A 226-nucleotide genomic window follows, 5' to 3' on the forward strand; every position below is an offset into this window, starting at 1 on the left:
CACTACGGACCGGTTTGGGTGGGGAGAGACCATCCGAGCTCATCGAGACCGGGAGCAGGGATATCTGCCCCCCGAGCAGCTTCCCCAGAGCCCCACGGGCCAGCCTGACCTGGGATGTCTCCAGGGATGGAGCTTTTACCCTCTTGTCTCTTGGTGGCCATCAGAGCGGCGAGCTGCTCCTGGTACGCCGCGGCGCAGGCGCTCACCACGCCGCCACGGGCCACCC

Source organism: Buceros rhinoceros, unplaced genomic scaffold, assembly GCF_000710305.1.
Source record: "Buceros rhinoceros silvestris isolate BGI_N320 unplaced genomic scaffold, ASM71030v1 scaffold25426, whole genome shotgun sequence".
Taxonomy (NCBI): domain Eukaryota; kingdom Metazoa; phylum Chordata; class Aves; order Bucerotiformes; family Bucerotidae; genus Buceros; species Buceros rhinoceros.